We start from the raw sequence: 17,246 nt of genomic DNA, 5'->3' as shown, positions 1-17,246 counted from the left end.
CCCATAAAAACGACTACAAACACTTAAATTGGCCAAAAACAATAAAAACGACTACAAAAACTAAAATTGGCCAAAAACCATATAAACGACCTAAAATAGGCCAAAAAGCATAAACACGACTACAAACACTAAAATTGGCAAAAAACTATATAAACGACCCTAAAATAGGCCAAAAAACATAAAAATGACTACAAACACTAAAAATTGGCCAAAAAACATAAAAACGACTACAAACACTAAAATTGGCCAAAATCCATATAAACGAGCTAAAATAGGCCAAAACCATAAATATGACTACAAACACTAAAATTGGCCATAACCCATAAAAATGACAACAAACACTTAAATTGGCAAAAAACTAAAGAACGACCCTAAAATAGGCCAAAAACATTAAAAACCACTACAAACACTAAAATTGGCCAAAATCCAAAATATCGACTCTAAAATATGCTAAAAACCATAAAAACGACTACAAACAATAAAATAGGCCAAAAAGCATAAAAACGACTACAAACACTAAAATTGGCCATAACCCTTAAAAACGACTACAACCACTTAAATTGGCCAAAAACTAAAGAACGACCCTAAAATAGGCCAAAACCATTAAACCACTACAAACACTAAAATTGGCCAAAAACCATATAAACGACCTAAAATAGGCCAAAAACCATAAAAATGACTACAAACACTAAAATTGGCAAAAAACAATAAAAACGACTACAAAAACTAAAATTGGCCAAAAACCATATAAACGACGTAAAATAGGCCAAAAAGCATAAACACGACTACAAACACTAAAATTGGCAAAAAACTATATAAACGACCCTAAAATAGGCCAAAAAACATAAAAATGACTACAAACACTAAAAATTGGCTAAAAACCATAAAAACGACTACAAACACTAAAATTGGCCAAAATCCATATAAACGAGCCTAAAATAGGCCAAAAACTATAAAAACGACTACGAACACTAAAATAGGCCATAACCCATAAAAACGACTACAAACACTTAAATTGGCCAAAAACTAAAGAACGACCCTAAAATAGGCCAAAAACATTAAAACCACTACAAACACTAAAATTGGCCAAAATCCCAAATATCGACCCTAAAATATGCCAAAAACCATAAAAACGACTACAAACAATAAAATAGGCCAAAAAGCATAAAAACGACTACAAACACTAAAATTGGCCAAAAACCATATAAACGACCTAAAATAGGCCAAAAACCATAAAAATGACTACAAACACTAAAATTGGCCAAAAACAATAAAAACAACTACAAAAACTAAAATTGGCCAAAAACCATATAAACGACCTAAAATAGGCCAAAAACATTAAAAACCACTACAAACATAAAAACGACTAAAAACACAAAAATTGACCAAAAACCATATAAACGACCTAAAATAGGCCAAAAACCATATGAACGACCTAAAATAGGCGAAAAACCGTAAAAAACGACTACGAACAATAAAATTGGCCATAACCCATTAAAACGACTACAAACACTTAAATTGGCCAAAAACTAAAGAACGACCCTAAAATAGGCAAAAAACATTAAAAACCACTACAAACACTAAAATTGGCCAAAATCCCAAAAACGACCCTAAAATTGGCCAAAAACCATAAAAACGACTAAAAACACAAAAATTGGCCAAAAACCATAAAAATGACTACAAACAGTAAAATTGGCCAAAACTATATAAATGACCCTAAAATAGGTCAAAAACGATAAAAACGACTACAAACACTAATATATAAATTTTTTAATTATAAACAAAAATATTTCTTAATTAAATTTATCAATTTTGATATTTAGTAAATATTTATAATTCAAATCAACGAGCGATGAAAAGATACATGATATATATTTATCAACGATGCCTAAAATAATTACAAGTCTGCACGATGTAATAGGAACTCATATTACTAATCCATCTGTTTCAAAATGATAGAAAAATAATTTTCGTTCATAATATCACAAATAATCTTACCTTATTCTATAACTATCATACATCAGATAAAAATCTTTGCAATGAGGAATAATTTTATAACAGGACTAATTTCGTACTATACAATATTCGTCCTACAATAAAAAAATATTGCAACAACGCTGCGACGCTGCGTACGCACAAATATTATACTAGTTAACTTTTAACTTCAAACACCCACATTCACAAATCACAAGTGTCTTTATGTCAACATTTCCTCTTCCTAAGGTTGACATTATATAGAAATTTAACGACAAACTTTTCATGTCCACTTTTATTTTAGTTTTTTATACATATTTTTTACTTAGTTACCCACACCACAAATTGTATAAAAAATACATAACTTACTATATATTGGACAAAGCCTTGATCATAATTTGGCGTGGCTTGCATAATGCAACCAATGGTTCAACTTTAGGCATTGTAAGCCCTATTCCATCACTCATATCAATTTTTTCATCACTTATTCTCTCCCACTCAAAAGCTTGAATCAAAGATCCTATTGCATGTCCCATAAAACGTTTTGCTAAAACAGAACCAGGACAAGATCTTCTTCCAATACCAAATGGAAGCATATTGTAAATTTCATCATTACCTAATTCACCTTCTTCAAATCTCTCTGGCACAAACCATGTTGGATTTACCCATAAGTTAGGGTCTCTATGTAGAGTGTCCATAGATTCACAAGAAGCATTGTCCCTTTTGGTATATTAAATCCACAAACAATACAATCATTGGAAGATTCATGTGGTATTAATAATGGAGCCACAGGGTATAAACGAAGTGTTTCCATGATTACTTTTTGCAAGTAGTTTAGTTTCATAGCATCTGATTCAGTCATAAGTTCATCTTGTTTCAAATAAGTGTCTATCTCAACCCTTACCTCATTCAATTTTTCTGGATGGTTTAGGAGAAGTGAGAGTGCCCATTCCATGGTTGTAGCTACAGTCTCAGTGCCAGCTACAAGCATTACCTGCACATAGTGTGAAATTTTAATTTATAAATATACCCTTTTTTGACCAATTTACGGAGCTCCGACGTTGACTGTGATGGTCCGGCATTGACTTTTTTGAAAATACAGTTTTTCTGTTTTTATTATTAAATCATTTAAAAATTCATTTTTTTTTTCAAATTTTAATATATTATATTTGAATCAAATTAGAAACACGAGAAATTTGTACAAAAAAAAAAGAAACACAAGAGAATTGTCAATTCTCTCTAATTAGGTGTCATTTTAAAATTCCTCATTTTTAAAAGGAACAAATCATTTTCAAAATTCTTAGAATTTCACAAATCCTTTAAATTATTATTCAAATAATGAATTTTAACAAATCATTTTAATTCCCTCAAAATATTACTTTCCGTCGTTAAAATTCCTCATCCAAACACATTATTAGATTTAGATAGATTTTTTTGGTGTGTGTATTTGACTCTTTTCCTTTTATAGGGAATTTAGTACCCAATTTATTTTTATTTTTTTATAATAACGAGGGCCTAAGCCCAAAAGAAAAAAAAAATACACAGAAATTAATTTAGGGGTAGTGATCTCCATAGTATCTCATGAAATAATATCACTAAGAAAAGACGGGCAAATTACGAAGGTCCTTGTCTCATAATCAAGCGAGCATCCCAAGTTAGCCATCGCATCCACTCACTTATTTGCTTGAGACACCTTTGCTTGAGACACCTCTACTTCCTATCCTAAATTTAGAAGCCTTTGAATTTGCTTCACCAATGTACCTCCCATTGAGCTACTGGTGCAACCAGAAGTAATTACTTGCACTTTTGAATCAATACTTGGCTCCACTTTATGAAAGCCATCTCCTAGCATATTTGAGCCCTTCAAGAACCCCCCCATATCTCTACCACAAATGCTGAGCACACTCCTACACATTTAGCAAATCCTCCAATCCACTCCCCTTGACAGTCCTGGATTACTCCTCCACACCCCGCTACCATGTTGTCCTTGTTTGCGCCATCAGTGTTCAACTTGACAAAATTCTCTTTCGGTGGCAACCATCCAATCATGGAAACTCTTTCTTCTCTCATCATCACAGTGCTGCTACTGCTCAAAGCTTGAGTATAGTCCTCTGTCATCTTCAAAATGTGATGCACTGGATACATGGGAGACATAGCCCTCGTGTCACACTCTACTAATAATATAAAACAATACTATATATAGCATGGTAGTAAACTCAAAGCTTCATTACCTTTCATGACAAATCACCCTCTAGCAAAATTTTCGTGAGTGTGTGTTCATAAATAATCATCACAAGCACAATTAGTAACTAATGCATTTTTCTTCTCTCACTTTAAAAACTTTGTTTCCTCTGCGTTTTTATTTTTTCTATGTAAAACAAAAAAAATTCTTTCACTTTCACAATAGATGAAGGATTAAGAAAGATCAATTTTTTTTTCTTGTAGATAGAAAGATTTAATTCTATATACATAAATTTTGTTGTTGTATAGTATACATAAAAAAATTAAAAATGGCTACCCCACGATCCAACATGTCCAACACCAATGAAGGCCACTTCCAATGGGGCATTTCAACATGAAAATCCTATGGATTTTGCACTTCCCTTATTAATTGTTCAAATATGTTTGGTGGTTGTTTTTACAAGATTCAATGCATTTCTTTGCAAGCCTCTTAGACAACATGAAAAAGAAGAAAAAAAATGTCTTATAAAAAAAATTTGTTGTTAATAAAAAAATAAAGGGTATTGTTGGTATTATTGTTAAGTGTTATTTCAAATTATAGTAAAGGGCAAAATGGACCCAAAAAAAGCCAGCCCAAACTCCCCTATCCCCTTTATATATTGTTATAGATTATAGATATGAAAATAAAGAAGATAACAAAGAGATAATTATATTAACTTAACAATCTCTTAACTAAATTTATCTCTAATAATTTGTGTTGAAAACAAATGCAGGGAGGAATATTACTAGGACCATCAACAATTGGGAGGAACAAGAAATTTCTAGAAATATTTTTCCCTAATAAAAGCTTGACAGTTCTTGAAACACTAGCCAACATTGGCCTACTATTCTTCTTATTTCTAGTAGGTCTTGAACTCGACATGTGTTCGATACGAAGAACTGGTTCTAAATCCATATGCATAGCCCTTGCTGGAATCCCAGTCCCATTTCTACTTGGCATTGGCACCTCACTTGTTCTTCGTGCCACAATATCCAAAGACGCTGATCGAACTCCCTTCCTTGTTTTCATGGGTGTTTCTCTTTCGATTACCGCCTTTCCTATCCTCGCTCGTATCCTAGCTGAGCTCAAACCCCTCACGACTGATGTTGGTCGTATGGCAATGTCAGCTGCTGTTGCAGCATGGATACTACTTGCTCTTGCTATAGCTCTTTCAGGATCCAATTCTTCACCTCTTGTTTCCCTGTGGGTTCTACTTTGTGGAGTTGGTTTTGTCAACCGACTTAGACAGGTAAATCTCTCCTTGATCATAATTCTTTATATACCGACCTTGATGTCCCCATAGAACTTAGGAAACAATATACTGGTCTTAATGTTCCCATAGCCCATAGGAAGCCAGGTAGGCCATGTATTAGGCACTCTTCGTCTAACTTTGTATCATATTCAAACTTGTCTCCCTATTTTGCTGCATTTACTTCTAATCTATCTAGTGTCAAAATTCCTAAGAATGTACAGGAGGCTCTAGAAATTCCAAAGTGGAAGGAAGCTGTTTTTGAGGAGATGAAAGCTCTTGAAAAGAATAAAACTTGGAGTGCCACAACTCTGCCGGCAGGTAAAAGAACTGTGGGATGTAGTGGCTGTTCACAATAAAATACCATTCTAATGGATCAATCGGAAGGTACAAAGCTCGATTGGTTGCAAAAGGATTCACTCGGACCTATGGCATAGATTACTCAGAGACCTTTGCTCATGTTGCAAAACTTAACACAATCAGAATACTCTTATCCCTTGCTGCTAACTTAGACCGGCCTCTCCATCAGCTAGATGTCAAAAATGCTTTTCTAAATGGTGATTTAGAAGAAGTATATATAGATTGTCCTCCAGGTTTTGAAGAAACCTTTGGGTCACAGGTGTGTAAACTAAAGAAATCCTTGTACGGGTTGAAACAATCTCCGAGAGCTTGGTTTGAAAAGTTTACTCAGTCTGTGAAGAAATAGGAATATACTCAAGGACAAGCAGATCATACTTTATTCACAAAGTCAGGTCAAAATGGAATGATAACTGTTTTGATAGTCTATGTTGATGATATTATTCTTACAGGTAATGATGAGATAAAAATGGAGATTAAAAAGAAACTTAGCAGCAGATTTTGAAATCAAAGACTTGGGTCCCCTCAAGTATTTCCTTGGCATGGAAGTAGCAAGGTCAAAGAAAGGAATTGTTGTTTCTCAGAGAAAATATGTTCTTGATCTCCTACAAGAGACATGTATGAGTGGTTCTAAGCCTGCTGACACACCGATGGACCAAAGTGCCAAACTTTGGGAGAAAGGGGACACACCAGTTGACACCGGAAGATATCAGAGATTGGTTGGAAAATTAATATATTTGGCTCATACTTGTCCTGACATTTCTCTGTTAGTGTTGTGAGTCAATTCATGCATGCACCATATGAAGAACACCTTGAGCAGTGCACAGAATCTTGAGATACTTTAAAGCAACTCCTGGAAAAGGGTTATTCTTCAAGAAGACCAATGTTAAAAATGTGGCAATATTCACTGATGCAGATTGGGCAGGGTCCATTATTGATAGAAAATCAACTTCAGGTTATTGCACATATGTGTGGGGGAATCTAGTGACTTGGAGAAGCAAAAAACAAGGAGTAGTTGCAAGTAGTGCTGAAGCTGAGTTTAGAGCAATGGCCCAAGGAATTTGTGAAGGTATGTGGATTCTCAGGGTCCTAAAAGAACTGAAGATAGAGGTAGAACTCCCATTGAAATTGTGCTGTGACAACAAGGCAGGTATAAGCATAGCTCATAATCCGGTTCAACATGATCGTACAAAACATATCAGTTATCAACAGACCGCTGAAATATTGACCAAAAGCTTGGGAAGAACAACATTTGAATACTTGATCAGCAAGTTGGGCATGATTGACATCTATGCACCAACTTGAGGAGGGTGTTGAAATATTTCCTATTTAGTACTATTTATTTTCTTATTTAAGAGTCATTATACTTATTTAAGAGTCATTATATTACTCCTAAAATAAAGGAGTTGATTTTGTATTTTCTCTCCTATAAAAGGAGCCCTTTCCTTCATAATAAAATATTACCGTCAGTTATCACACATATGCTTTTCTACAGTAATCGAGCTGAGTGAACACTGAAACTGAACAAAAAAATCGAATGAAGGATAATAATGTATACAATATTCAGTTTCAAAGGATTATAGTAATACTTGTTTTGAACTAAGTAAAAAAATCTGAAGTTACCATGACCTTGAAGTTAAACTGGAAATTGAACAAATTCAATCAAATTGGTATCAAATTCAAATAAATCGTATACAGAGAAACCCTAATTCAAACTGGAAATTGAACAAAATCGATAAAACTGATATTACAATCAAACAAATCATATAAATTGAAGAAAATCAAGAAAGCATGTGGAAGAACAAGAAGCAGATGAACTAAATCGAGACAACGAAATCGAGATATTACCTTGCGATGGAGGGAAAGAGGAGTGAGGCAGTGGAAGAGAAGCTTGCGGTGGAGGAAGAGAAGCAGCCGAGTGAGAGATGCGGCGGAGGGAGAGAAGCGGCGGAGTGAAAGATGCGGCGGAGGGAGAGAGGAGTGAAGCGGTTACAATTTGTTCTTCACTGAGATTTTTCTCATTGTTGTTCGATAGAAATGAAAATGAAAGAGTGGGAACTGAAAAAATAAAAAGAAGAAAAATATTCCAATAATAAACGCGGGTACTGAATAAAAAAAAAGGCGGTGGGGTAAACATTATTTCAATCTGTGGGGGTTTTTCTGAACCGTCTAAAATAAAGCCCCGCTAAAAGGAGCATATTTTGTAGTGTATAAGGCAAAGAGACCCCATTGTCATCTCTACTAATAATACAACAATATGAATTTTCATAAACGAAGTTATATACATCTCAATCAGCATACAAAGATTTTACACAAATAGTTTAATTATATATAACATTCAATTCACATAAAAAGCATATCATGACAAATTGCATTAAATAACAAAAATTTACAAATTATCAAGGCCACCAACAGTGAATTTCGAATACCTGAAAGGGTCTGAGCAGATGGCTATTTTGAATAGAAGTCTGCAGATTTGGCACAAGTTCCGGCCACAAACTCTGTCTTACAAAAACCGCAGCAGCAACATCTCAGATATATAAAATCAAATCATAGCAAACCAAGGATCAGTGATGAAGCACAGAAAAAATGTTTTTAATAAAATAAATTGCTCAATTTAGATCCACTTTGATTCTCAATTTAGATCTTTAATATATGCAGTGGTGTCAGTGTCCAGCCTTTTTTCTTTACGTGTCCATGTTGTGTCAGATATTTGTGTCGGAGTACATGCTTCAGAGTCAATGACAAACATAAAATTAGAAATGATAAAATAAACACGAACCACTTCAACTAAAATCTTGAGAAGTTATATGTCAAGCACACTCTTCATATACCAAGCTAATATCAATGTACCTTAAAGCATATTATATATGCAAAGAAATTACAATGTGGCATTAGGATCAGCTACAAGTTTGCATACATTGAATCATTCTAGTAGAGTCTCCCCAAACTATCTTTGTCATTTTATCTGCAACATAAACATAATCATATATCTAATGTACCAAAAAGTAAGATTCATACTAGAAAAATTTAAGATAATTTCTCTACTATGGTTGTCAATTTGTCATTAACAATAATCGGAGCATATGGAGTCCTTAACAGAGAGACAAGTTTTAAAGCAAATACTTCCTAAATACTAGTCAATATAGAAGAATTGGTCAGTTTCTTGGCATATGTTAATCAGATCCAATAATACATTGATTTAAACTAACAATGTTAAAGTAACATACCTAGTACTTTCCTTGTAAAGAATGTTGGGAATAGTTATCTACAACAACAAAACAATAATGCTTGGGTATGCTACACTAAAAGGTCATGCACAATAACAAGATTAGGCTATAGAATTAGTCTCTATTTAATCTTGGATTAACTAAAAACACTAAAAACTATATTATCTCAAGCACACTAAAAACTTGGACTAACTAAGCAAACTAGGAAGCTATATGTCAAGCACACTAAAAACATGGATTAATGAAGCAAACTATATACGAAGCTACCGTCAATTACAAGAGAGGGAGAAACACATAGAATAGAACTAAGTATGCTCTTAGTACACCAAACACATAGAATAGATTCAATAGAATAACTCATAAATACTATGATGTTGACATGTTTTATTTTCTAACAGATACATAATCAAATGATAATAATGTTGGTAAGCATGTCTTAACAGAAAGAATCGGGTCTCAATGGATCCCAAATCATGGCCCTGTCTGAGCTAGTCTTAACTTTATCCAAATATAAAGCCACTGAACTATGGCTTTGGGCTTTATTTTCATTCTCAATCTTATTAACATTTTATTCTCAGTAGTAGAGTTGGCGGGGCAGGAGGCAAATTGGTCGCCTAAGAATTCTTACCATTCCAAGAAAGAAAAGAGGGGTATGTTCAAAAATTCAGAGAGGGAGAGTGAAAATTTTGAGAGGGGGATTGAAAACTTAAAGGAGGGGACTGATAAAAAAAAAAAGGAAATAAAAAAAATTGACATAGGTAAATGTAAAGGTAAAGGCAACATATAGAACTTTAGGCCACCGTTAGAATTGGTTGCCTAGAATGTAATAATAGTCCACGGTTATAATGAGTGAATATCAAAAGTAAAATAAGCTACGGTTTTCTTGGGTGGTCATAAATATCAACAGTTTTAAACCATTGTTCAAGTGTCACCTAAAATGTAATAGGCTGTGGTTTTTTTTATAAAACTAGAAAGTGTACTACATATGTAAATTTTAAGCGACCGTTTAGAAAGTGTGGCCTATTCGTATTTTAAGCCACGGTTTTTTAGCCGCGGTCAAGGTTAATTGTGGCCTAAACTAAAAAATGTTGCAGTGTGTATAATCATTAATCAGGGAAACTTGCATGTAATTTATGTATCACCAGTCGCAAATCAGAATCGTTGAATGACAATCAAACGGCTCAAATCCCAAAACCCAATTTATCCAACTTAAAATATTAACCGTCTCATCTTCATCCAACAGTTCTAACTTACTAATTTTTGTGAACTCGTGCTATTCTGACAGACAGCTAACAATCCATGTCCCAATCATTAGCTACTGTAATGTTAAAACATAAACTACAAACATGAATTTGAAAAGAAATGATACACAAACTAGTAATTAGATTACATACATGAATTCGAGCTGACCCGAGTTGACAAGCTCTTTGACTTTAAATTTCTTAGCTTTACTTTGCTGTCTCCATCATCTCTAGAAAAATGCCGATACAAATGAAAACAACATCCAAATTAAACTCACACACACTTCTAGTTCTTGATCTTCATAAGCACACCTTAAAGATGGAAGGGTTGGGCAATGTACTAAGTAAATTTAAGAAACTAGTAAGAACATGTTAGCCAAACTATTGATTCTCTGGTAATTTCAAAGACCAACAAATTGCAAGACTAATAAATAGTAAATAAGAATAGACTAATAATTTAAGAAGACAAACAAAATCACAAAGGAACACTTGATAAGTATCACATAAGGTGGCAACTAGCTAGTGCAGTAAGGGTTTCTCTCTTTAGGTTCCATCTTATCTCATTAAGGTCCAAGATTCTCTACCATTTTCCCTGCAATCAAAGATACTATATTCAAATTGGAAAAGTGTGCAATCAAAAAATGTCGTTGTAAGGATAACTAAACAATAAGAAATAAAAATGTCAATAACAGGACATTGATGAACGGAAACAGCATCTCTAAGCCTAACACTAAGATTGTTTCTCACAACCTCGACATCAGCAAGTGCAATACATATTGTATCTTTCTTTCCTATAATAAAACAACCAAAAAACAAACACTTGATGAATCAAATACCTAATAAACCAAAGAGACGCATCACACTTGATTTCCTCTAACATTACAACTTAACAAAACATCAAAGTGAGGGTAAAAAAAGTTGGATCATTTTCCGAAGGATTTTAATATTTTACCTTGATCAGAGTTGGAGTTTGTCATTGGTTTCAGGTTGAAACACGACGAGTTGTCGTCGCTGACAACCTCATTGACACAAAATGGTTCAACGCCTGCTTGACCTCTAAAATCATCTTACTGAAGTCTCTCTTTGTTCCCTTTCAAATAAGGTTCAATAAGAATTGAGATCGAAATCAACATAATTCTTATTAAACAAACCTAGATCCCAACAGATTTATTACGGGAATAAGTAACAACAAAATCAATGAAATGGAAGTATAATCAATTATTCCAACACAAATCTATTACAGTAGCTTATATAATGTTATAAACAAATCCAATTCATAAAGTCATCAAAATCATAAGAAACCACACAATGTTGATAAATCTCACACTACAAATCAATACCCCACTTCCAGCCGCATTTTCATATCACAGACATAAATTAATAGCCCACTTTTCACCTATTATTACACTTAAAAGCAGAAGAATAGAATAAAGTAGAATTTGCAACAACATTAAAGTAAAGTAGAATATGCACACAACTGCAGAAGAGTAGAATAAACAACAGTATAATGTACAATGACATTAAAAAACAATAGAGGTTGCATTATAGAAATTGCAAAGGAAGTACAGACCTCAACCATTAATCTCAATAGTTTGAGTAAGATCACCCAACACCTTTCACAACCAGTTCATTGCTATGTTGATCACTACAATTCAATACTTCTATTATCATTATCATATCCTCTCTCTGCCCATTAAAAAGCATGCAAGAATAGTGAGTTTGATAGGTATGATATTGTTTATACAAGGAAGCGTAAAAATAAAGAGAGAGGTGCGAATAGCCACGTGGTGGAGAGAGAATAGGGCTCTAGTTTCCTAATTATTCTGATTGGAGAGAGAATAGGGATTTAGTTCCTGATTATTCTGATTGGAGAGAGAATAGGGATTTAGTTTCCTATTTATTAGGATTTGCTGATTGGAGGAGTACGCAGAAAAATATTCAGTCACAGTCTTTGCAGAGGAGTGCATAAGCAGCTCGAAATGCTTATTTTACCCTAATTTCCTGTTTTTATTTCTACTTTTCTTACTATATTGTATTCATGGTTAGATCCCGTTTGATCTCTAACCTTATTCAATAAAATAAGTATAATTTCCCTTTTGTTGAACTCTGTGTTTCAATTTTCCTTTTCTATATCAATTGAACCCTGTCAATTGGTATCTAGAGCCTTGGTTAGATCTCTGACAGTGTAACAATATGGAAAATAGAATCGATCTCGTAGAACAGAAAACAAGCACGATGGAGGCGACGATGGAACAAATGCGTCAGATGTTGGTAGAATTGCAATTGCGTCCTCAGATCTCGGCGGATCAGGTTCGTCAAATTATGGCTGAAACACAAAACCGCCAGCGTCATGGACGAAATCGGAACCACGAGGAAGACGATGGGAGCGATCACAGCGACGTGTCATCAGAATCACGACGTCGTCCAGCACGTAATAATGGTGGTCGCCGTTTTCAATTGGGAAGAAGTGGGAGGCGATTAGATATACCGATCTTCAAAGGGGAGGATGCCTATGGGTGGTTAGTACGAGTAGAACGATATTTCAGGTTGGCTGAAATACGTGTGCAGGACAAAGTGGATACTGTGGTGTTGGCGTTGGAGGAGAAGGCTTTGAACTGGTTTCAATGGTGGGAAACACAAACACCATTGCGAACTTGGGGAGAGTTCAAAATAGCAGTACTTAAAAGATTCCAACCTGGGTTATTGCAGAACCCATTGGGACCACTACTCAGTCTAAAGCAAAAAGGGACTGTTTTGGAGTACAGAGACAAATTTGAAGAACTGGTAGCACCATTACGTAGGGAGGAAAGGGTGATGTTGGAGTCAATTTTTTTAAATGGGTTGAAGGAAGAAATTCAAGCAGAACTGAAATTGTATGAAAGCCATGACTTGGCTGATTTAATGGACAAGGCTTTACTCATTGAAGAGAAAAATGAAGTTGTGTGGAAGAGAGGAAGTGGTTGGAGGGATAGAGGAGGTACCTCAAGGTTCAAGGACCCTGGGGAGTATGGTGGGTTTAAGAAGGAGAATGGGAAGAGTAGCTCAGTGAATACTGATAACCGAAAGGGAAGAAGTCTTAACCCTGCAGAATTAGAAGAAAGAAGTAAGAAGGGACTATGTTTCAAGTGTGGGGATAAGTGGAATAGGGAACATGGGTGCAAATTCAAGCACATGCAATTGAAATTATGTGAAGCAAGTAGTGAAGAGGAGGAAGGAGAGGATTGGGTGGAAGAACAGAAGGAGGAGGTGGAATTAGTGGAGGAACTAAAGACATTACAATTGTCCTTGCAGAGTAAAGATGGATTCACCTCCAACAAGTCTTTTAAAGTGTGGGCTGATATAGGAGGTAGGAGAGTGTTGACATTAATAGATTCAGGAGCTACAAGCAATTTCATAGCTTCTAAATTGGTGAATGAGCTTAGTTTAGCAGTGACTGAGACACCTGCTTATATCATTGAAGTAGGTAACGGAGAGAAGGTGAAAAATCATGGGGTTTGTGAAGAGTTGGGATTTAGCATCCAAGATGTTAAATTTCAACAGCATTTTTTTATCATGGAACTTGGTGGTTCAGAGATGGTTTTGGGAATGGACTGGTTAGCTAGTTTGGGCAATAAAGAAGCAAACTTTGGTAACTTGTGTCTGAAATGGGAGGTGCAGGGCAACAAGTACATGATTCAAGGTGATCCATCCATGTGCAGTAGTCAAGTTAATTGGAGAACATTGTTGAAAGCTATCTCTAAAGAAGGAATGGGGTTTTATGTGCATGAAGTGCAGGCAGAGAACCAAAGTAATCATGGAATTAATTCTGACTGGGAAGAAGTAATTGCAAGATTTGAAGAAGTGTACAAGAAGATTGCCGGTTTGGTGTTTTGGGAGGAAATGAGAAAAAACATCAAAGCCTATGTTGAATCTTGTGAAGTTTGTCAAAGGAACAAATACCAAACTCTGAGTCCTGGAGGTCTTTTACAACCATTACCCATTCCCACTCAATTATGGAGTGATATCTCTATGGACTTTATAGGTGGATTGCCTAAAGTTCAAGGAGTTGATACTATTATGGTAGTAGTTGATAGATTGACAAAATATGCTCATTTCTTGCCAGTAAAGCATCCCTACACAGCCAAAGATATAGCAGAACTGTTTATCAAAGAAATAGTAAGATTACACGGTTTTCCTAGCTCAATAGTTTCTGACAGGGACAGAGTTTTTCTGAGTTCTTTTTGGACAGAATTATTCAAACAGGCTGGTACAAAGCTAAAGTACAGTAGTGCATATCATCCCCAATCTGATGGACAGACTGAGGTGGTGAATAGATGTTTGGAAACGTACTTAAGATGCTTGACAGGGAGACAGCCTAAGATGTGGCCTAAGTGGTTAGCATGGGCAGAATACTGGTACAACACCAATTACCATGCCTCTATTAAGTCCACTCCTTTTGAAGCTTTGTATGGGAGAAGCCCGCCAATCTTAGTTAGAAGAGATGTGCAACTTTCTGCGGTAGAAGAAGTCAATAAATTGACTGCTGAAAGAAATGAAATGATTAGGGAAATGAAAGATCAACTGCTGAAAGCCCAAGATCAAATGAGGGTACAGGCCAATAAGCATAGAAGAGAGGTGGATTATCAAGTAGGAGACACGGTTTATTTGAAAATCCAACCTTATAAGTTGCAAAAGTTGGCGAAAAGGTTCAATCAAAAATTGAGTCCTAGATATTATGGACCCTATGAGATATTGGAAAGAGTAGGAGCTGTGGCTTACAAACTTAAGCTACCTGAAGACAGTAGAGTGCATCCTGTTTTTCATGCATCCTTGCTAAAGAAGGCAGTTTCAACTAATGTAGAAACTCAACCTTTACCTACTTGCATGAATGAGAGTTGGCAATTGGAACCAGGCCCGGAGGAGGCAAGAGACACTAGGGTCAATGAAAAAGGAGAGTTGGAGGTGTTAGTAAAATGGCAAGGATTACCAGAAATTGAAAACTCATGGGAATTGGTTCAAAAGATGAGACAAGAGTTTCCTGATTTTCTCTTTGAGGTCAAAGAGAGTCTTGAAGGAGGGGGTATTGATAGGTATGATATTGTTTATACAAGGAAGCGTAAAAATAAAGAGAGAGGTGCGAATAGCCACGTGGTGGAGAGAGAATAGGGCTCTAGTTTCCTAATTATTCTGATTGGAGAGAGAATAGGGATTTAGTTCCTGATTATTCTGATTGGAGAGAGAATAGGGATTTAGTTTCCTATTTATTAGGATTTGATGATTGGAGGAGTACGCAGAAAAATATTCAGTCACAGTCTTTGCAGAGGAGTGCATAAGCAGCTCGAAATGCTTATTTTACCCTAATTTCCTGTTTTTATTTCTACTTTTCTTACTATATTGTATTCATGGTTAGATCCCGTTTGATCTCTAACCTTATTCAATAAAATAAGTATAATTTCCCTTTTGTTGAACTCTGTGTTTCAATTTTCCTTTTCTATATCAATTGAACCCTATCAGAGTTAAAAACAAAACATAAATAAAAAATGGCCAAACAAAGTTTAGAAATACACACTGAGCCTTCACTATCTTATCAAGCCACCAAATAATGCTCAAAAATTCACTATACAAACCTTGTTTGATGTTGCTCCACCATTCAATGCATGAAAACAAATGCATTGCTCCACCATTCAATTTTTGTTCTTCCACTCTACAACAAAACTACAAATCCTTCAAAACCTGAAAACAAATGCTACTATCACTGGACTTGTCAATTTCTATTTTGTAATTCAGTTTTTGTTCTTCCACTCTACTACAAAACTACAAATTGTCAATTTCATTCATGTTAAAAATGCAAATCTAAAACACAAAAATGTAGAAATTAAGCCTAAGTTTCAAAAACAAACTTCATATCTAAAAAATAAATCAGCCAATTAAATCTTCCAAACTAATGAAGCAACTAAATGTTGTTTCCAATAAAATATTTTAAAAGAAATTTTTGAAATATCAAATCCTAAGCTAGGTTAAAATCAACTTCAAATCAATTCATAAATATCAATTCCTAAACGAGGTACACTAAGTGAAGAATTTCTTAAGAAGATCCGTGAGGGATGAAAATAAACTGAATAACTGCAGGCACCTACTTTTACAGGTGGAGGCCTGTCAGATAGTTAGAAGAAAGCTTAATGTACAAAGAATACAAATTGACACGTGTTTGCTTACACATTCATTGTAATTGCCTTCAGTGCAGCATCAAGAGAGTGCTCTAGTACTTCATTGCTTATCTGTAAATTAAGAGAAGTTAAAAGTTTGACAGAGAAGGAGTAACTATCTGAGAAAATAAAAAAGGACACAAAATAGTTACCACAGGAGAATTTGGCAACTGAAGTAAAGATACGAGCATATAGAAAGGGGTATTCAAGAGAATCTGTCACAAAAAAAGAGGGAAAGTGAAATAAATACACACACGCGCGCATATGCATGCATGTATCATAACTGAAGCATAAAGGAAGCTTAAGGAAGCATTTGAGAAATGACCTATTAGAAAGTCCTCAGCAACAATCTGTTCAATCATGTTCTTCAAGTTACTTGTCCGAAACCCTGACTCCTATATGAAGAACATAATATATATATATAAAGTATAAGTATATCTCAGTGCAAAATATAACCCAGTTATTGAAAATGGAGATATAAATTTTAAGCATGTATATCAGCCCATAAGAATTAAGAAAACTGAAATCAATATCACATACCTGTGTCTCAAGCAGTTGTTCTGAAAGAGAGGACAAGGCAAAAAGAGTATCTTCTCTTATCTGACACAATTAATATGTATAGTACTGACTTTAGAACTTAGAAAAGGTAAGTTCCATGAAATGATTGATGCAAAAGCAAAAACTTTTTCTCATGTTACAAATTGGGACCATTGGGTGCATACCATGACAATATTAATACAGCATATCTTTCACGCGAAGGAAGGAGGGAATAAACATGACGAGGAAGGA

At 34.9% G+C, this 17,246-nt stretch overlaps 1 pseudogene; it reads right to left on the bottom strand.

Annotated features, from left to right (window-relative positions):
- Nucleotides 1-2,043: 2,043 nt before the first annotated feature.
- LOC123917679 lies at nucleotides 2,044-11,861 on the bottom strand (annotated as a pseudogene).
- Nucleotides 11,862-17,246: the final 5,385 nt, after the last annotated feature.

The sequence above is a fragment of the Trifolium pratense genome, linkage group LG3 (genome assembly GCF_020283565.1).
Source record: "Trifolium pratense cultivar HEN17-A07 linkage group LG3, ARS_RC_1.1, whole genome shotgun sequence".
NCBI lineage: Eukaryota > Viridiplantae > Streptophyta > Magnoliopsida > Fabales > Fabaceae > Trifolium > Trifolium pratense.
Note: the sequence above shows the minus strand (reverse complement) of the source record. Positions and strands in the feature narration are given on the sequence as shown.